Raw genomic sequence first — 22,292 nt, 5'->3', positions numbered from 1 at the left:
GGGAAAAATTGTGTTCAGTACTTATTTTACCTGCTGTAATATTGTTATTATTATTATTTATTTATTTTTTTTTTTTTTAGGTTGAACTGTCCCTTTAAAGTAATATTTATTACACTAAACACACAAATACACAATGAAACATATGAAGACTTCATTTGAAAAACAGATAACTCGTGTTTTTATTCTGCTTTCCAAGTAATATCAGTCAAACTGCTGTTGGGTTGTTTTAATTAAATAATAACTCAAAAAATTAAAATGAAAAATAAAAAAATGAAAAATAAAAATGAGTCATATTGATTAAGGCACAGAGGTAGATCTCAGCCTTGATTCTGCAATATATCGTGTTGGAATGTACCCGCTGTTACATTCCAATTTGTCATGTGACTTTATTTATAGCACATAGCTTATATAAGGCCATAGTTTTAGAATAGCAAGGAAGTGGATGCACACATGTGAGATGTAGTGTAATTATAGGCATTCTCTCTCTGAGGGCTGTGTGTGTATATAAATGTACATGTGTGCACATTTGTGTGATTGATGATCCTGGGCTCTGCTATCGTTGAATCTCTTTAACGTTCACAATTTTGCTACTGACTCCAAAGCAACACATTTATCTACCTCTTCTCTTTTGCAAGGTTAACACATGTGTCTTTGTCCCTGAAAAAACAATACACGTGCAGTGCATGCCACACACATTTATTAAAACATACTGTATTATAAACTCATTTCACAATTACAAAAGAACATCCATAAATGTTTTGCACAGAAAAGATCAGGTGGCATCACACGGTAACCTTTTAATTGTTAGTGAATCAGTTGCATTTGCTCTTCAAAGGCCTGTTTGCTAAATTAAAAATATTTATTGTGATGATTTATGTTATTAGCTGTAGGCAAGTTGTCATATGTTCCACAAGGGCCATCATTCACATCTTTATCTGCCTTCTGATCTACTGTGAGAAAATTCAAACACGCCTCTTGGGTCGCAGAATTAAATGAAGAGGCCTCTCACTCCTCACATCAGTGCTGCTCTTTGTCAAAGTGAGTGATTTTGAAATAACCTCAACCCCTAATTTACAGTGGCACCACATATGTTATGTTGTAACTGATTTATGGAGCACCTGGACATTATAGACAACAGGAAAATACTTTTAGACATTAATTGCAACTTTTCTATGAGGTACTTGTTTGGTTCACATGGGCCATAGATGAAAGTTATAATAATAGTAAGTGATAAAGGCAAGTTTTAAAGTCATGCAAAGGAATTGCTCAAGGTGAAACAGTGCCTTTAGACAATTTTTTACTTGTTAAATTATTTGCGGTATTATATACACCTCAGGACATATTCTTGGTATTTCAGGTACCTATACTGTCTGTCTTTCTCACAGTAATACATTGCACATGAATGCACATAACTTGTTTAACTGCATAAGTTAAGCTTAAGGCAGTTTGCTCATGTTGAACTTATATTAAAATCAGCAGGAAATGAAAATACTATTTTATTTCTATATAAATGTATATGTATGTATGGGCCATATTTATGCAGAAATAGAACATTTTAAAGGGTCTGAGTCTGAGCTGTTTCAGCTGAAAGAAACTTGCACTGACTGATCTTAAAATATATCAGTGCCTTTGTTTTGTCTCAAGAGTGATGTCACCAGTGATGATTTTATTAGGGGCCAAGCACCGAAGGTGCGATGGCACCTATTGTATTTGTTAGTGTTCTTCTTCTTCTTCTTCTTCCGCTCTTGAGTCTATGGCAGCCCATAGAACGGTTTGCGGGAAAGTTGTGAAATTTGGCACACAGATAGAGACCAGTCCCAACATTAACCACAGCAAATTTGGAGTCTCTAACTCAAACTCTCTAGTGCCACCACTTGTCCAAAATTTCAATAATTTTATGCTAATAACTTTTGAACCGTAAGGCACAGAATCAAAATTCTTTTTTCCTCTGAATCCTTGGCTCATGCTGAGTTGAAGTCCAAAATTAAAAAATCGTAAGGTTTAGTTTTTTTTCTATAATTTTTGTTAGTAAAACCTACTTTTTCGAACTCGTCCTAGACGGTTTGTCTGATTTTCACCAAAATTGGCTCAGATCATCTTCAGACCATGCTGACCATTCCATAACAAAAAGTTATAGAATTCAAGTTGATTAGTCAAACCATTCTCGAATAACGGGCAAAAGAATTCTACAAAAAGCACGCAAAAATAGTTGTGAGGCTATATCCCCGCAACTGTGTGACGTATTGAGACCAAACTTGGTGTATGTCATAACAACCATGACCTGAGGCTACCTGCAGTGCTTCGGCACAGTGCCACCTAGTGGTCAGGAGATATGAAAAATGGCTATTTTTGCTTATAACTTCTCAATGGTTTGGCCAAAAATCACAAAACTCTTTAGATTCGGTACATCATGCCGAGTCCAATCATACCCAATTTTCCCATGTCAGCCATTTTGGGTGTCGACCATATTGAATTTTGTCCAAAAATGCTATATTTTACGAACACATTGACGTATCGTTACGAAACTCGGTATGTGTCTTCGGCACCATGCCCTGACTGTACTCAAAAAGTTTGGGTGCAGCGCCACCTTGTGTCCAAAAGTTATAAAGTAATTTACAAAAATGCTAATATCTTCTGCTTACATTAGCCTATTGTAGTGATCTCAATAGATTCCTTGGGTCAAGCCGAGAACATTGATACCCATTATGCCAATATTGGCCAAACATCCTGTCCGCCATTTTGCTTAATGTTGAAAACCTACTTTTTCTAACTCCTCTTAGACTGTTAGTCTGATCTTCACCAGATTTGACTCAGATCATCTTTAGACATTGCTGACAAACACTTATGGATTTCGTGTCGATATACAAAACGGTTTCCGTTTAGGACATCAACATATTTGCTGGAAAGATGCCAAACTACATCTGAGGCTGTATCTCTGCAAACCTTTGACATATTGACACCAAATTTTATATGTTCCCTTATCACCTCACACTGACCACACTACATCAATTCGGAAAATGGTGCCACCTATTGGTCAGAAGTAATACACCATTCATTAAACATTAATAATGGAATTTCCAAAAAATGCTAATAACTTCTGATTGCATTAGCCTACTGTAATAAAACTGGTCTCAAAATATTCCTTGGGTCATGCCGACAACATACATACCATAGCTTTGACATAATGACACCAAACTTTGTGTGTGTCATTGTTACTTCACACAGAACACGTCACATCAATTTGAAAACAGCACTAGCTGTTGGTCAAAAGTGATAAGCCATTAAATTGTATTACTATTGGTTGTATTTATGATTTTTCAGCCATTTCAACTGATATCATCCTAAAATGGCTTTAATTACTCATTGTTGAAGTCAGTCTGTTGCTCCTTGCTGTGCTTAGCTCCTCATCCTGCCTCTTTTGTGCTTGGCCCTGCAGTTGCTGCTTGCAGCTATATTTATTATTGTTTTTTATTTTATTATTTTTTTTATTTTTTCCCTAATGCACGTTTATAAAAATGCCTTAAAGTTCCTAATTAAACTATGGCCTAATCCTGTCTTAGAGTTTAGACTTTAGAGTTTTTTATTTTCCCCTGTGAGCAATTTATGTGCCGATGACATCATAGATGTTAACCGGCCTCTTTATTCGCCAAACCCACTTCCTGTTTGCATTTATTTTATTGCCTCTTTAGAATGTCACCATTACCACTATTTTATAGATAATAAAACACACCACATGTTTTCCTGTAAGAGACCTTAGAATGATAGGATGGTATTACAAGAAGGCTACAGGAAATTGAGTTTTGTTAATTGTTTTGTTTTTAAATGATCCAGTTGATGTGATTTGTGCAGTAGGTGACATATATTGTTTTCATTAATAATGAGCGCAATGGATAACATGTTTTGAAAGTAATGTTTTGGTATTAAGGAAATTGTCTAATTTTTCCCTGAGTATAACCTTACTCAATACAGCATACATATTTCAGTATAAATGGATGACTTGAGTTGTGTTGCTCAGCTGTCTGTAGCTTTCAAAGTTGCTCTGATGCAAATGTCATGCGTGTCAAAAATATGAAACATCCTTTCTTTCCTTGAATGAAAAAAAAGGCTGTTCTCTCTTTTCTAGGAATACACTTGGCATGGAGCGAAGGGAAATAGCAGGTTTTACTGACAAGCCCATGTACATGGGCAGAGTAGAGCACTATTATTTAGCAGGAAGTAGCAACCCTATTGAACATGCAGAGCTGGGCTTACAGGCTTATCAAACACCATCTCTGCCTGGTCAGCAGCCAGAACAAAGTGGTTCATTCAACAATTGTGCAGCCTCTGCAGCAACCCTGCTGAATCTGATCGACGAAGAGCCTTTTATTGCATGTGATATGGCTAAAGTTACCCTTGCAAATGTTGCTCATGTGCGAAGGCTCTTTAAATACTTGGGCTTTGTGCCCAATCCTGGCATGCTACTTGGCTGGGCTATCGAGCCTGTGTGGGGGATCCTAGGATTGTCAAACCATGCCCTTTTCGCACTGCCATCTTCACAAATTCCATGAGTGCCTGAGGGAAGGGTTACCATTCAGTGATATTGTGCCACTTGCTACATAATTGATCTCTCAGGTTCAAGCGTGTCTCTATGGAACAGGAAATCTGTGATATGGATTTCAAAGTAATTAAAGAGAGTCCTGATCTTCTGCATCCTGATCCACAAATGTGATAAATTGTAAAAGGTGGAATTAAATCATAGGAATCCAATGTCAAATAATATTAAAATAGAAAAAAGGTTATTTTAATTTGTAGTAATATTTACTATTATATTTACTATTTAATATTTTTACTGTATTTTTGATCAAATGAATGCAGCATTGGTAAGCACAAGAGACTTCTTAAACATTTATAAAATCCTACAGACTTTCTAAACGGTGCACTGTAAAAAATGACGAATTTAACGGTAAAGACTGTAAAAATGCTGGTTAATGATACGTTCCCCTACTATATATGCGGTGAAAAACTGTATTGGACATTGCATGTAATTTTACAGTAGTATACCGTTTTTGGAAGTAAAAAAGACATTTTATGGTAAATAACCGTAAATTTACATTCAAAGAATTCCCTGTGTTACATTTCAAATGTAGTGTTTTTTTTTGTTTGTTTTGTTTTGTTTTTTAAATAACTATGTTTTAGTTTTTTCTTATCAGTTTGTACATTAGGGTTGTATGTTACATCTAATGCTTTTAAATGAATGTTTATTGAATTATTTCAGTTTTATGTTTGTTACCATAATGGTGTTTAGTGTTTGTGTGAATGACACTGTGCAGCTTCTGTATATGTTAATATTTAAAAACTGCTTGTGATGGGTTTTGGTTCATCATGTGACTTTCTCATCACCACATGCTTTTGCTTTTCAGTGTCTTACAAAACAGATTTTAGTACTTCAGTAGGTTGGTATATTAACATTATGTCAGTTAATGAGATTACGGTATTTAAATGTAAAATGTAAGTTAAAACCGTAAAACCAAAAAAATTGCCACAGTATTTATAACTATAACATTCCGGCAACCACAGTTGCCGTTTTTTAACTGTAAATTTTACAGATTTTTTTTTTTTTTTTACAGTGTGGTGTATATTTAATAAAAAACAAGATAACGTGCAACAGATCCTCTCATATTTGCAGCATGGTCTCAAATACTTTAATGCCGTTAATGAAATTTTACTACATCAATATCAACATAATTCTGTTAATAATAACAACAATTCTGTTCTGTTTTATAATAATATGAAGTCTTTGGTCAAAAAAAGAAATTAGGTTTCAAATGAATTTGGTTTTCAACTATTACAAAAGCTATTTCAAGCAATGACGTTCAAGCTCTATGTACATAATAGCCAGTCTCTTCAAAATACAAACGTTTATTATCAAATTAAAATGGGCTGCGTCATCAAGTCAAAAACAGACGCATAGGCTTGGCTTGTGTTGCCATGTCAACACTGGTAAAAGTCAATCAGAGACATGGTTTGCTAATTGGCCCTGGTGAAGAGGCCGATTATTTCTCTTGTTTGGTGTAATGTGGCGTGGCGTTTGTTACAAGCTGCCAGTAACCTTTGGCTTCGCCACCCGTCCCACAAAGCAACCTACATGTCCTAATGCAATTAGTGAGATTTAGTAGCGCACTTCTTACAGTCTTTGAATGGCAGGACGTGAGCTGCAGTGCATTATCTCTTCTGCTTAATTAAATCTGAGTCTACTATTTTATCTGAGATGAAATTCTGAGAGATATGTTTGATGCTGCAAGATCTTTCTGTTCTGTGTATGTATTGGAAAACAAAAGACAAATTTTTGTTCTGGCATATTTTTATCTAAAAGCTCTGCCAAGCAATTACCATATTTATCTTTTTTTTTTGTCAAAAAATAAATCAAAGAATTTATTTCACAAAATTATTTAACAGGATTTATCAGCTGAAGTTTGCTATTTTTTTTTTCTTCGTCAAATGAGTTTTATTGAAAGACCAAGTTGAAGATGGATTTGAAATGTCACATACTTCGTTTCTATTACATGTACAAAGAATACAGTCAAACTTAGAAAAGAAAGATAAAGGAAAAATAGAACAAAACAAAACAAAAACCTACATTACAAACCATTCTATTACAGATATAATATGAAATACTAGTGCAACACCCACAATTCATAATATAATCAACAATAAATTGTAGGGGTGTATCGATTCGCATGTGAGTGTATTTGTCAAACTGGTTATTAAAAAAAAAATCACATTTGTTCACAGAAGTTCACATATGGAGTGTTTTCAGAGTCTAACGTCCTCATTCCAGCCACATGAGTTGACCCCGTTACACAGAAACCTTTCTGACAGGAAACACTCATTTTTTTAGGCTTGAAAGAGAGAGGAGCGATAAATAAATGGGTAAAGAGGCAAGGGCTGCGTTTCTCATGAGCGCCATTCTCTGTGCTCTTTGATAACTTCAGAATCAGCTGGTCTCCATATCGTCAGAACCGTATAATGGTTGAATGGTTGAAATGATGTTATTCTGGAAGAACATCACAGCTGGTTTATCACCACCACATCCAAAATCAATAAGCCGTGACACTGGCCGTTGAGCAGATGGACATACTTGGACATTAGCCCGAGCAATTTCTGAACCATATGCCAATTTTTTAAATATATGTTATAGCAGCAATGCAACGTGAGAAATAATCTTTGAAAGAAGCCAACAGGGTCTTCAAGGGGACACAAATGATAGTCAGCTGAGGATGTGACTGATGTGCTTAGCAAATGTTTATTCACTTTATTTAAAAATGTTAAAATCTGAGACCATATTGCTACCATCAGGGCATTCTGGGCCCCTTGTCTGTATATTGATCTGGGCCCCTCACATTTTTGTTCAGTAGAATTCAGACCAGAGTATGGGTTATATATACATTGTGTGGTGATGTTAAAAGTGTATGGAACCAGTTTGAATCTTCCAGTTTCATTCCCCCTCATCATCATTTCTTCAAACTCTATTTTAAAGGAGAAGTCCACTTCCGAAACAAAGATTCACATATAATGTACTCACCCCCTTGTCATCCAAGATGTTCATGTAATTGTGTTTTTTGAGGAAAACATTTCAGCATTTTTCTCCATATAATGGACTGCTATGGTGCCCTGATTTTGTACTTCCAAAATGCAGTTTAAATGCAGCTTCAAACGATCCTGAATGCGGTTGTAAACAATCCCAACCGAGGAAGAAGGGTCTTATCTAGCGAAACGATTGGTTATTTTCATTAAAAAAATACAATTTAAATATTTTCTAATCTCAAATGCTCGTCTTGTCTTGCTCTCCCTGAACTCTGTGTATTCTGGTTCAAGACAGTTAGGATATGTTAAAAAACTTCAATTGTATTTTCTCCCTCAACTTCAAAAATCATTTCAAAATCATCCTACATCACTGCAGAAGTACCGACCGGCTTTGCAAAGTGAACACGCACAGAAGATCAAACACCCTTAACAAAAAAGGTAAAACAGCGATATAGGACGATTTTGAACATGAACATGAGATGGGAGTTTTTTGACATACCCTAACTGTCATGAACAGGAAAAGAACAGTCCAGGCAGAGTAAGACGAGCTGAGTGTTTGACATTAAAAAGCATATAAATTATATTATTTTTATGAAAATAACCAATCGTTACGCTAGATAAGACCTTTCTTTCTCAGCTGGGATTGTTTACAACCGTGTTTGGGATCATTTGAAGCCGCATTTAAACTGCATTTTGGAAGTTTAAAATCGGGGAACCGTATCAGTCCATTATATGGAGAAAAATCCTGAAATGTTTTTTCATCAAAAAACAATTTCTTTATGCTGAAGAAAGAAAGACATGAACATCTTGGATGACAAGGGGGTGAGTACATTATATGTGAATCTTTGTTTTGGAAGTGGACTTCTCCTTTAACTAAACTAATAAACTGATATATTATTTTTGCTAAACTAAATTTAAGATTAGTCAGTGTTTTATTTGTTAACTTTTGCATTTTAACCTTGCGATGATAGTTTATTCTGATGGCGCAACGGAGTTTAAAAATGTGCTTGTGTAACTTCTATTAAAGTAGAAATAAAATTTTACGTTTTTTTTCTTGGCAAAAATATATAAACCCTAAAATAACAAATTTACAGGAGAAGCAAAATAGCCTGCGATGATAGCTAAGTTCAGAATATATATTCTATAATTATTTATGCATAAAACATAAATTCACCCAATTTTTGCAGTGACATGATGTAATGATGATTTAGCAGCCATTCCATATTTTCAAGTCAAGTCAAGTCAGCTTTATTCATATATTGCTTTTAACAATACAGATTGTGTCAAAGCAGCTTTACAGTGTTAAATTGGAAAAATAGTATATAATAATGCAAAAGGACAACATTAAACACTCAATTTTTAGTTAAAGTCATTTCACTGATTCAGCGATGTCATCATCCAGTTCATTTCAAACAGTATCTGTGCAATCGTTGCAGAAGTTGACAAATTTTCAATAACCTTTGCAGTAATGTTGCAGTAAAAAAGTCATTCATAGTTCTTACTGTATGCTACATCAGTCCTACTGGAATAGTTGTGGACGTTTTTTGGATGAGACGCCTAGAATCATTTCCACCTTTCACCCCATTAGTGGCAATCCTGGCTACCATTGTGAACCGCTTTGGGGTTTGTGCAATTTCATGGCTGGTTTGCATACACACTTATCTGGCAGTTGTTTCTTCCATTTTTATGACAGCACTAAGAACATGTCACACTCCTGGATGTGAATACTGCAAGGATTCCTCACTGAGTTTAATTTACTGCACTGACTCTTTCCAAACACCATATGATGTGCTCCAGAGGACTGTGACTAGTTCTCAGAGTCAGACTGTTGGACGGCCGCCCTCTCTCATCCTCTTCCATTTTTAGACAGATCAGTGTAATAAAGCCTCTTGATAGTGGAATGAATCTGCAACATTTCCGTCCATGTATGTCATGTTCTTCCCCTAAACACCTGATTTAGTTTCCATTCCGTTTTTCCTTGCAGCTAAAGCTGGATATTGACACTGATCCAAAGTTGACTGAACAGTATTTATAGTTTTGTTCCAAATGCCATTCATTTCCCACATCTCTGTAATTAAAACTGAAAATCCTAAAATACTCCCACATACTAAAAATGACAAAGTTTACGTATGTGTATTTAGTGTTAGTGTAAGTTTTTCTTGTGTTGTACACTGCATAAATAAATAAGCACCAGACTTTCTTACTCCATTTGGCCTCTTTCGTGTTTTATGCACAAATTATTATAGAATATATATCCTGAATTATCCCTTGCTATTTTGCATCTCCTGTATATTTATGTTATTTTAGGGTTGTTTATATATTTTTTACAAAAAAATATATATTTAAAAAATGTTTATGTTGGTAATGTGTGTGTGGCTTTGTAGGTGTATGTGTCTGTGTGGGTTAATATTTATGACCCTAATTACCCCTTGCTCTACTCATGTTGAGTCTACTTCCTCTCCTCCTCTGTTGGTTGACTGGTCCTCCTCCTCAAAGGTCCCATCCTAGTGTTAATCCAGCCGTGTCAAGACTGTACTCCTGTTTGCCCTCCCCAAACAGAGTGTTAGAGTTGCAGTGACACGGTCATCTAAACCACTGAAGGCCGACAAGTGGTTTGACTTTACACAGACTGTTATAAAGCATGTAATGAGAAGGTGCTCAGGATCATAGGGTGGGAATGGGGGTTAGTCTGGGCAAACACATGTGTCTTTCATAGTTTCGGATGAAAAACTTGTGGGCAACATTATGGGATGGTGCCAACCAAAAGTCTAAAAAGTCAACAGTAATTGACTTTTTAGGCAATTGTAGTTAAAATACTTGAAATACGTTTTGAATTTTTTTTTTTTTTTAAATCTGTATTTCTGGTATTTTTTAACCAGTACAAATATCAAAACTGTGAATTGAAACTGAATTCAAACTGTGAAAGATATTATTTCTCATCTTGATTGCACTGGAAAAGTGTATTTTTACACACACTGTCTGCAGATGGTATTCAGTTATTTATTTATGTATTTTTGATATCGTGTGCACTTTTACTTAGTAAATTCATGCCATGTTTTAATTTTAATTTTTATAGAATGTTACTTTTAACTGGGTATATTTATATTTTTAGTGTAAAACAAGAGAAAATTACTCATTGAGAAAATATTTTTGTAGTGTACAACACTGATGTAAATATATAATATTAGACAGGAAAAGAAAATATAAATTGCAAAATCAGTTCAGAAGTGGTGGATTCAAGTGTGTATAATTTTATTATCTGTTTAGCTTTTTTTTTTTTTTCTTTTTTCAGAATATCACTGCCCACTCATCGTATGCCAGTGCGCCATCTAAAATAATGTTTTTTATTATGATCTAAAAACTGTTGTGCAAATGATTGATTATTATTTAAGATTGTTTTCTGTAAGGGGTAGGTTTAGGGTTAGGGTTGGGTTAGGGGATAGACAATATCGTTTGGTCAGTATAAAAACTATAGAAGTCTATGGAAAGTCCCCACAATTCACAAAAACAAACGTGTGTGTGTGTGTGTGTGTGTTACATATATGTGTGTGTATATATATAAATTATTCTAATTATTACTTCACTTGAAGCCTCATGGGTATTAATTTCAGCCTTAAACTGTTTTGTGTAGTTGTTAGTCTTTCATAAAATTTGTACACTTGGGTGAAAAAAATCTCTTACTATGGGATAAACACAGAAATTGGAAGCTAACATATTTTTTAAAAACCACACAGGCCAGTAGGCCACTGTAAAGAGCAGATTTAGATGAAAAGCATACAGCACATGTACCACTTCTGAAATCCCTGGTTTTTAGAGTGGTAAAAGCATTCTCGCTTCTAGCAAAATCCCCTCCAAAGCTCTTGGCTGCAAAAGTATCACCATATAAGTACGTTTACCTATTCCTGAAACCTTTCCAGCACAACGAGAGTGAATAACCATGACAGCAGAGGAGGAAAAGATCCTTCAAGAGGGCCAAAGGGCTCTGATATTGAACAGCAGCAAGGGGATACAGAACAGAGTCTCCTTCCTTGGGCTTGTGAAAGCAGAATGCTTCATTTCCCATCTTGGCCACATATGGCCAAGTCATATTACCTCTCTCATCATTCCAGCTGCTTTGTGGAATTTTTACTATCGGCATTCCTCCGGTACTGGGTAATTTACAGTAGGGCTGCGGGCCTCAGTGACTCATTCCGTGCCAAAGTTTCCTCAGGAGGTTGTGTCGGACAGGTTTCTCATTGAGGCTCATTGACAACTGAAAGTAGCCTAATTAAAAGAGACAGCGCCTTTATGACAGCACCTTTATTTTCTGTATTTTAAGTATTGCTTTTTTCAGTGGCCTGTTTAATTGACAGCTCTTAACGATGATCATATGTTGACTATAAATTACATACTTTGTTGTACATTTTTTTGAAAGGCTGCATTAAAGTAGCAATAGAAGATGTTTTATAGCTGTAGCTTGATATAAAACTTGATGTAAAACAATGAATACCAATACTTTGCCAGTTGCAAGGAGCATCAGATAATTAAGACCTGATTTTAAAACAACAATATGAGCAATACTGTTTAAAACTAAATTCCAGTGCATATAGTTATGTTCTTTTTTTTAAATCACAAAATATGCTGTGACTAGCATTACTAACATTATACTTTATCTTTGAATATTAATGTATTTGTTGACATATTTTTGTACAAATAAACCCCAAGAGCCAAAGGGCCTATAGATGGCTCTCTAACCTAAACGTTTCTTGCCTAAAGGTCATTTAAGGTCATCAATACATGTATAATCAATGTTATATAACAGAAGCCTATAAGAATAATCTGAGCACACCAGCAAAACAGTCTGTAGGAGTTATTGAAGTATATGTAATCCCTCTTCTATTGAAGCTAAAGTTGACCCCATTCTAGTAGAGTGCAGCAGCTTTTAAAGATTTTTGTTTTTAGCGGCATGTGTGTGACGAGTTCCAGCCTGTTTTCTCTACAAGTACAACTTTAACATCTTTTTAAAAAGAGTACTTGTTACGAATATAATCAAACTACTTAAACAATAAATCTACTTCAGTGCAAACTGAATGTAATTTGTAGACACTTAATAGAATGTTTACAGCAATTAAATGCAAATATATTGTCCATTTTATTTTTCAGCACAGAAGTAAGCCATTTTCTGTAATCTGCAACACTGTAAAAAATGCAAATGCAGTCCCAAATGTTGTTCCAACTAGTCAAACAGTTGTCTGAACAAAGAATTTCATATTGTTGAAATGTTAAGGCTTTGTGAGTTCCCAGCATGCATTGCAGCAAAAAAAAAAAAAAAAAAAAAAATGCAGTTACAATTATAGGATTATTGTTTTGCTGTTTGCTGACTTAATTTAAACTTTTTGTTGTTGTTTTGTCATTATTGTTAGTTATTTGTTGCACTGTTATGTAAAGAGATCATCTTTTTAACATTTGTTGATTGCAACCGTTCTTGAGGTTTATGTGTCTAGTTTTGAGGCCTAGAGTATGTTCAACCACTTATATCTGTTTGCTGGATATCTTAGTCTTGTAAGATGTTTTACAAACAAAGACAATGTTGTCTATTAAGGGTCCATTAAGGTTTCTATAATCATTCACTTTTTGTCATTTGTAAATAAACAAAACATTGATACATAAAAAAATTAAGTATTGATACATAAAAAATAAATTATCTCTATGACAGTAATTGTTGTTTCAGTTGCTGTGATAAGACTTTTTCTATTAGCAAAATAAGACAATCAGCACTGCACAGACAAAAACATTTATGTTGGCTAAACAAAGTATCTTTCCTGAGAAACACTAAAAAACTATTGTTGAGTTGAGAGAACTCAAAAGTCTTACTGCGTCAAGTTGCCTTACATTTTTTTAAAAGTTTTCTCAACTATTTATTTTTTACAGTGAAGGCTTCTGTTTCATTAGCCACTTTAGGGAAGTAGTGAGAAGAAAAACAAAGTGTAGTAAACGGTAAACCTGTTTGTTCTGCAAACCACTGTGTTTATAATTGAGATAATACATTAAAATAATACGGTAAGGCACACCAGTGTGCAATATCAAGCAGCAAAATAAGCTGTTTTGTACAGCTAAAAATAAATACAATAAAAGCGGATGAGACCAAAAACCTTGCACATAAAATTTACAAATGGCTGCATCTGGTCTTATGGGAAAAATAAGGATATGAAAATATGGATTTTAAATCTATTATAATTTTTTTTTAAATTTTATAATGATTTCTATTGCCTTTGAAATATGGTTAAAAAGGACTGACATATGGACTGACAGTCATTAATGTAAATATTTATAAAATGTAATATGTAATTTCTATTGAAATTGGTTTATAATTGTATTTACACATTTTTAACGATAATAAATGTGCAATTTATTTAAAATATATGAACTTTATATTGAATAATGTGATTTAATGATAATAAGTGTACTTCTTAAAAGCACAACAAAAGAATATTAAATCACAATGATTTTAAAGGACCTTTAGAGTAAAAATTTTAATTTGACTATTAAGAAAACATAGTCATGAAAGTGTAATAGCCTATATTTAAATACACTGAAGTGGCTTTTTATTTAATTTAGATTCTGTCTGCAAGTAAGTACTTTATACTTACTAAGTATTTTATACAAAGGTGTGAAAATAGATTTGTAAGAATTGATATGAAATTATCCTGTGTGTATATGTTTCAAATAGCTCCAAATTTTCTGCTCAGTCAAAATCAGTTTTTCAGAATGAGTCACATCAAATAGCATTAATTCTGATAAAAAAGAAGTGTTATTTAAATTAAGCACACACATTAACACATTAACTTCGCATTGCTATATGTACACAACATGAATATATCATTGTTTATGATAACATGCTACAAATTTAGAGCACTGATCCACAAAATTAAAGTCGCTGGTTATTCTGCCTCAAACAATGTGATTTCTGATGCTGAAAATGAAAGCCTGAGTCTTTGTGTAGTTGCGGAGTGTGTGTACACGCATGTGTGCTCACTCAACCCATAACCCATCTATTAAAACATGCACTAATGAAACCAGAGAATGGCTTTAGCAAACTAAGGGCCAAACACACCAAAGTTAATAGGCCATCAGTCAACTTGTACAACTTTATTGCACTTGGTTTGTCAGTAGTTGTGTGTGGTATTTGTGCATATGTGTGGGACATTAGCTCTGTTGCGCGTTTTCATGCCCTGCTGAGTGTGTACCCAACACTTTGTGAAGATATACAGCAGCACCTGGGTATTTTTGTGCCTTTTATCAACCAATAATTGGTTTCTCTCAGCTAACCTGACACCATGGCATCATTACTTCTTACTTCCACAGTGTTTCTGTTCCCTGTTAGCATGTAACAGTAGCTCACGACCCTGTTTGATCAAAAAGAGACCTCAACATTAAAAGGCAAAAAAAAACTGTAAACCCAAACCACATGTGAGCCTCTCCCTTGGGTTTCACCCCAATCCTCTCCTCTTCTCTTTGGCTTTGTCTCTCACATGCCCCTTTAGAAAAATGCTGAGGGCTGCAGGGTCAGCAAATTCATTGCAGTGGAGGTGCTGCTAGCGACCACGACCTGTTTGATCTCAGCACCCGGCTTGTCTCTAATAAATTAAGCAGCAATCGAGGCTATTTACTTTGGTTGGAGGCTATTTGAGCAGAGATTGTTAAACGGCCCAGTTGTGTCGTTTACGGGGGAAGTGAGAGCTTTTCCCTTCATTTAGGAGAATTCCACTGCTTTATGAAATGAAGGCAGCTTTGCAGGGGGGCTCCACTCAATTCTGCGCTCCCACTTGACAAAAGTCAGAGAAGAAAAGCATATTGTGTTTTATATGTATATTGTGGAAGGAAAGGGTTGTATACTTCAAAGGAGTTCCTTTAAAGGTAAATGGGAAAGTGCTTATTGCAAACAGAAGCCATCATGTAGCGGTCAGCCAAGAAGGCAAATAAATTCCTGCAGCCTCGTATGAACGGAACCAGTGTTTGTATAATGAAATTACTTTTGGCCTATTAACATACCACCAAATTTGTATATTGTATTATATTGTATATTAGTTATTATTAGTTATTAGTGTTTCAGTTAAATACATGCCTATATACATATTTTATTTGAATTCTATTTAGATAGTTTGCTTTATTTACTTTTTATTTTACCCTTTGATGCATGCATTATTAAATCTTTATATTATTAAAAAAATATATTAATAGTTCTTTACTTCCAAGCTAGAATTATGCTTCTGTCTATTGCAATCGAAAATAATGATACATATTCAAAGGTTGACCTTTAATTCAACATGCTGACATAAATAAAAAAAGACAATATCATAAAGGATGTCACATGCACTCTTGAAATGGTTAAAAGTCACATAAGAGGGTATTTACCCTAAGAAACAAATGCGCTACACCTGAGTCACTCATACATGCTGGCAACACTCTACTGCCTGCTGGGAAAATTTGTTAGTCACTTCCTACTACCTTTACCTCGCCTGTAATTTGTATTACGGCACTGGTTACTAGGACACCAAAACTGCTGTCCATGGTGCTACGGCGCTGTTATTTGCTAATTAGTGATAAAGACACTTCCTCCCTAAAGACCTGCATACAGGCGGCTTAACCGAGTGATGTAGTTTCCCCTTTCATTCACTGCCAAATCAGTGCTTTTGCGGTCAGGCTTTTGTGGTATACTCATAATAATTCCTTGAAGTCCTCAGTCGACACCTCGTTAGCATTATGCTAAGCGTCTGTGGTTCGGGCTCACATAGAAACGGTGGTTAGAGATCAACATTAATGGAGGAGAGCTTCTCTTTTTTCTTTGTTTTATTAAACTCAGTCACCATGCGTCACCTAACTCGGTCCAAACGAAGCGAAGAAACAGTATAATCACAGTCTACACGTGTTATAAATTACACCGCTCATGCACAAGGCCTGTTGTTAGCATGTATTATAGTCACACTGCATTGCATTATCAGTTTCTAGTTAAGTGAGGCTTCAGACAACTGCTCCACAGATAAGAGGATTTTTGCCAGTTTGTATAAAGAGTTTTCCAATAAGTGTCTGGGTTTGTTTTAAATCAACCTTCTCTATTACAATTGCCCATACTTGGGTAAGTTTTAACTCTAGAATGAATAAAGAAGGGTTAAACTGATCTGATAGGAAGTGTTTTTTCTGCTTAAAATTCCTTGATATTCCATAAATTTATGAGAAAATATTGTTTGTGAGCCTCAGCAATGTCATTTACTCATTTTGTTGGTCGTAGTTTCGGATAAAAATATATTTCCATCACTACCCCTGTATTTATAAAGACATTCATATGCATTTTCAAAAGAATATTTTGAATATTTTGTCATAGGTTTTACAATCCATAGAAAACCAATCCACTTAGAATTTTGGAATTGTGGAATTTTGTATTGCCATTGTCATATTTTTATAAAAAATACAATTCTACAGTTTATTTGTATATTTTGTCAGTTTTTTTAAACCATAAATATTTGATTTTATCACTTTTCTAAGTAATCAGACTACTGTGATCACCAGAGTGTGTTTGGACTTTGTGATTACATTTACCGTGGTTAGTCAAAGTCTGTGGCCAAAAATCCAGTCATTTCAACAGGAATTTTCACAATTTTGAATTTCGCATAAAATCTTTCCCCATATATTTTTCACAAAGAGTTCAAATTGGTCACGCAAATTTGCTTTGTTGACCAACAGAAAGCAACTTGGTTTGACTTTCATTTAAGATCTGACTCATACACCGCTGCGCTTATTGATGATAAACATATTTTCACTGCACAATTCTGTGCGTAGTCTGACTGTGCTTAGCAATGGCAAATTGCACCTAGCAATGGCAAATACCAGAAATGTTGTCAAAGCAAACTATACAGAGGGATTGAGTTAAATGTATTGTCAGTACACTGTAACAATAATTCTGTAAAATTTACGGTAAAAAAAACGGCAGTTGTGGTTGCCTGCAACAGAAATCTGGTAGCAACAGTTTTATGGTTTTAACTTAAATTTACATTTAAATACCGTAATTTCATTAACTGATATAATGTTGATGTACCAACCTATTGAAGTACTGAAATCTGTTTTGTACATTTGTAATACACTGATAACCATCAAAAGCAGGTGGTGATGAGAAAGTCACATGATAAACCAAAGCCCATCACAAGCAGCTTTTAAATATTAACATAAACAACTGAAACAGTTATTTAAAAAAAATGTAACGCAGGGAATTCTGGAAATTTACGACACTTAAAAAAAACATTAAAAAAACAAAACAACAAAACGGTATACTACCGTAAAATTACAATGTCCAATACAATTTTTCACCCTATATAATAGGGGAACTTACTGTTAACCATTTAACAGGTTTTTGCTGTAGCATTTTTACATTTTTTTACCATTAAATTCACAGTCATTCTTTACAATGTAAGAGAAAAATAGAGAGTGATAATAATTATGGGGAAAAAATTGCTGCTTTAAAAACACCCTACATACTATAACACAACAGACAGGCAAGAGCTGAATGTGTATAAGTGAATGATATGTGTGGTTTATCTGTTCTGTGCTCTGTATCTGAATCTGTGTGTGAAAAACATACCATTTCAAAGGACTAGGAGAAAGACGCTGACTGCTTTCTTGGAAGCAGCGGAAGCGGCGTAGCTTGCTAAGTTAGGACACATCTGTCGAACTTGACACACAGGCTGATTAATGGCAGAGTGAGAAATGTTGCGCTCACCAGCTAGAACTGTACATGCAGTACAGCTCACATTGCACACATGTATACGTGCACCTATATTTGAACATCATTAGAGGACATAAACAGAGCTGGGCTTTCCTTTCTACACACAACATAATGAGTTTAAAATGACTTCACTTATGAACCTGTCTGATGCATCAACGAGGTCAAACCTATTTTAGTTTTGCCAATTCAGGTCATGCATTTCATGTTTAGAGCTAATTTGTTACTTTAAAACTCCAGAGACAGGGACAAATGTGACTTTTCAATTATAAATCAGTGTGTTCACTGGATTTAGCTTTGCTATTCATTATGATTGCCCTCTAAATGTGTGACAAGCCTGATGAATTGCTCACTGCTGACCAGGGAATGTATGCCAATGCCAATAGTAATCATTCTAACACGTACTATATATGTCATACAGGTATAAACTATATACTAAATATATGTGGAAGAATTTGTGACTTTATGGCATACAGTAAATGGGTGTTTATTTATATCAGCTAGGTACTTTTGGATAATATGCTCCCTAAAACACATTTCACACTCACTAGTTAACTTTATTTATCCATCAGGGAACATCCTAGAATTCGTTTTATTTATTTATTATTATTATTATTATTATTTATTTATTTTTTATTTTTTTGGATTTTAAATTATTTTCTAAGGCAAATTTCAAAGCTAACTTTTCATATATCCTAAATATACACAATTATATAATATTCTACCATTTGAAAATAATACTGAAACTGACAAATGCAAAAATTAATAATTAATAGAAAAAAAACGATGACTATATTTTCTTTCTTTCTTTCCTTCTTTCTTTCTTTCTTTCTTTCGAGAAAAATGTGGCCTGTTCTAGTAAAAAATAATCCAATAATCATGCTTGAAGTAAAAAAAAACACCCATTTAAAACCAGACTGTGATCCAGAGCTGGCTGGTGCTGGGCTTGACCAGTCCAGGCATTGGCAGCATCTCTTGTGCTGGCTTTATATGTGGAATGTGTTGACAGAGTATGAGCCAGGCTCGAGGGATCTTGTTCTTTAGCCAATTAAGGTTGGAAGTCTTACATTAGAGTCTGCTTGATAAAGTTACATCATTCTAACAATGCACTGCCCACAAACCACTAAGCAGGGCTTTGATTGTTAATAAAACTGCCAATAAACATTCCCTGGAACTGAGTAGCTCTGACATCGACTCGTTATTCATTTTACCTCAAGCAAGTTTATGTTGTTGTGAAATAAATTGAAGTAACACTTCATCTATTGTGTCATCCATAACTGGCTGTCAGGCTTCCATGAGGCTAAAGCTCACTTTTTGGTCACAGGAATAATGACACATGGCTCCTGTAATGCTACTCGCTCGGATTCCGGGAATCCCTGCAACAGCCAACTGTGTGGAAATCCAATACACAATATGCTGTTATATGTGAGAGCTCAAGCCACGCACTGTATCATTCCCCCATAGAAACAGCTGTCCTTTCAAGGAGCGTAATCTGATAGCAAGCGAAAAGGATTGTATATTTCTTTTGAAACAGGGGATAAACTTGTTAAGGGTTGTTTGAATCACCCGGTATGTTTCTTTGCTATATAGTCAATTTCAGTTTGTACATATTGAAAGGTTATTTCATTTCCTTTGGCTGTTTGGACAGGATGTCTCTTCAAAGTAAAACAACTGACAGAAATAGGTTATTGAAGATGAAAAAATGGTTATTCTGCTCAAACAAACTGTATAGATGGGTTTGACAGCATCAGAACATTTTAAAAGAATTCGAAATGAAAATAAAAAGTTAACTTTCATTAGTTTTCCACATACATCACTGGAGTCTCTGGGACCACCCCAAAACTGAATAAATACACTGTTAAAAAAAGTGGCAGTTATGCATACCAGAACTAATACAAAAAATACAGCAGCAACAAAGTTTGAAAGTTTGAACAAAAGCATAAATTTCATTAGCTGATATGCCGATATCCCAAAATTACAAAAATCTGTACCTTTATAATACACCGATAACCACCTTAAGAAAACATATGATGAAAAAAGTTTTTAACTAGTAACTTTATACAATGTCATACACACAAATACAAAACACCATCATGGTAACAAATGCCACTAAAATAATTAAATAAACATGAATTTAACAACATGTGATATAACAAAAGAACCCTAATGCACATAATAGATAATAAAAGAAATTAAATGAAATGTCCTGTTAAACCTGTTATAGTTTTTCACCATATAGACTGAGGGAACATACCACAAATTAACCAGTTTTTACCACTGCATTTTTATAGTCGCTTACCATTAAAATTACAATATTTTAAAGTGTTAAAGGAGAAGTCCACTTCCAGAACAACAATTTACAAATAATTTACTCACCCCCTTGTTATTCAAAATGTTCATGTCTTTCTGTCTTCAGTCGTGAAGAAATTATGGTTTTTGAAGAAAGCATTTCGGGATTTTTCTCCATATAATGGACTTCATTTGTGCCCCGATTTTGAACTTCCAAAATGTAGTTTAATGCAGCTTCGTAGGGCTCTAAACAATCCTAGCCGAGGAAGAAGGGTCTCATCTAGCAAAACAGTCTGTCATTTTTTTCTGAAAATAAAAATTTGTATACTTTTTGAGTACAAAAGGTCACACGGAACGTAGGCCAAACGACAGACCCAGTGTTTACAAAGCGAACGCACAAAGACTAAGGAAGTGCAAGTAAGTGAAACGCTGTTTACAAACAAAAAGGTATAACGATGTCAAATGATTCTGAAGTTGTAGGAGAAAATGAGACGAAGTTTTTCGCCATACTCTACCTTTTTGAGCCGGAGTACACAGACGATAAACTTAGACGTGTTTCGTAGCATCGTGGACGCACATCCCAGAGTCTGTGCTACACAAGCTTTTGTACTTAGAAAGTATACAAATTTTTATTTTTCTAAAAAAATGACAGCTCATTTCGCTCGGAAAGACCCTTCTTCCTCGGCTGGGATCATTTTAGAGCCCTTTGAAGCTGCATTTAAACTGCATTTTGGAAGTTCAAAATCGGGGCACCAATGAAGTTCATTATATGGAGAAAAATCCTAAAATGCTTTCCTTAAAAACCTTAATTACGACTGAAGACAGAAAGACATGAACATCTTGGATGACAAGGGGGTGAGTACATTACTTGTAAATTGTTATTTGTAAAGTGGAGTTCTCCTTTAATGATTTCTTGATGGAGTACCAGTAACCCTGCCATCCCGGGAATAGATTTAGCTAATTTAAATGGACAATAAGGGGGGGGCAGGGGAGGGAAAATCATTGTGTGATTGTGTTTTCTCTGTCTTGCCCTCCCTTACAGGTGGAATTTACACACAAAGGCCATCGGGCTTCTATCTGCTCATCTGAGTGGACGCAGCAGTTTTGAAAAGCTCTAACAGGATTAAAGTGAGGACTGTCGAACCACAGAGCTGCTGTGGTGACAAACCCTTCTCACATCTCCCTAATCACTCTTCTGTCCACTCATACAAGAACAGTGGAGAAAAAAAATTAAAGAACACAAAAATATGAAAGCCGTTTTCCAAAGAATATTCATTTTAAAATAATTTAAAAAATTTAATAATGTTTGAAAATAAGAAATAATCACATTGTGAAATATGTGTATTGGAATTATGAGATTTAAAGTCACTGCAAAATACAAAGTTGCAAACACAAGAAAAAATTGTTTTTTTTTTCCTATTAAAGAAACTAAGATAAAAAATATACATGGATGATTTGTTCACAATAAAATTTAAAACATGCATTTAGAAAGTCGATCTTTTCTTTTCATGATGACATATTTCTCAGAACTAACTAGACTTTTCAGATTCAGGAGTATCAAAATACTATCTTCATTTTGAACAGTAGCCCCATGTCAACAGTTCATAACTGAAAACACAGACTTCTTTGTAAAATGTCTTTCTCTAAAAGTGTGCTTATGATACCTTAATTTAAAATAGATACCACT

General features: G+C 34.6%; 1 long non-coding RNA gene across 1 annotated transcript in view; it reads left to right on the top strand.

The window, feature by feature from the left end:
• The window catches only part of LOC127155794 (uncharacterized), a 39,759-nt gene extending 17,776 nt beyond the window's left edge, over window positions 1–21,983 (top strand). Inside the window, exon 4 of the long non-coding RNA XR_007825644.1 lies at window positions 21,648–21,983. This is a non-coding gene — a long non-coding RNA (uncharacterized LOC127155794). The remainder of the gene's footprint in view (window positions 1–21,647) is intronic.
• Window positions 21,984–22,292: the final 309 nt, after the last annotated feature.

This window comes from Labeo rohita, chromosome 24, assembly GCF_022985175.1.
Source record: "Labeo rohita strain BAU-BD-2019 chromosome 24, IGBB_LRoh.1.0, whole genome shotgun sequence".
In the NCBI taxonomy this organism is placed as follows: domain Eukaryota; kingdom Metazoa; phylum Chordata; class Actinopteri; order Cypriniformes; family Cyprinidae; genus Labeo; species Labeo rohita.
Note: the sequence above shows the minus strand (reverse complement) of the source record. Positions and strands in the feature narration are given on the sequence as shown.